The sequence below is a fragment of the Apaloderma vittatum genome, unplaced genomic scaffold (genome assembly GCF_000703405.1).
Source record: "Apaloderma vittatum isolate BGI_N311 unplaced genomic scaffold, ASM70340v1 scaffold23915, whole genome shotgun sequence".
Taxonomy (NCBI): Eukaryota; Metazoa; Chordata; class Aves; order Trogoniformes; family Trogonidae; genus Apaloderma; species Apaloderma vittatum.
In genome coordinates this window covers 3,548-4,314 of record NW_009719149.1, presented here as the reverse complement: position 1 = coordinate 4,314, position 767 = coordinate 3,548, and positions in this window count along the sequence as shown.

Sequence of the window (767 nt, the reverse complement as noted above, 5' to 3'; positions counted from 1 at the left end):
AGCCCCACGGCCCCGCTCCCAAGGCATTCAGGTTCAAAGAGCAGCGAGTGCTCTGCGTTCCTTAAATAAACAACTCCCCAAAAGTTAGCTTGTGTGCAGTGGGGAGGGGGAGGAGGATGAAGGATTTGCTCTGCTAGGGCCCCACATGTCAACAATTTCTCTGCTTTGTGTATTTTGGCCAAAGCACTTACCATGATAAATGAATAAAGGAAAATGGCGAGCCCAGGGCGGTTACATGGCTCGGTAAATTGCTTTCAGCCAATTACTGTATTTCTTTTGACATTTATCAACTAAGATTTTTTTTTTTTTGCCACTGTCACAACCTTAATATCTCAGCAACAGCCTGGGCTCAAAGGGTTTTCCTGGTCCCTGCCCAGGAGCGGCGGCGGCTGCACTGGGCATCCCTCTGATCCAGGGCAGGTGCAGGGGCTCGTTGCACAGAATTTCCCAAGAATTTACTATTTCTTACTCCACAGCATCTCACTCCACCTCACACAAATTAAAATCCAGGGGTTAAACTGCCCGAGTGTCAGGCTGGAGCTGCCTGTCCTTTGTGCCCTGTGTCTTTGGGGGACAGTGGGAGAGGGTCTGGGGCTGGCCACAGCAGGGAGGTAAAACCAGGTGCACACACAGCTTCTGCAGTGTGAAAAAAGGCAGAGATCTGTTCTCCAAAGGGCCACAGCCGACAGCACCATGGCAGGGCAGGTTCTGGGGAGTCCATCACCTCGCCTGCCCTATGCTTTGCACCATCCAGGAGCAGCCACAGT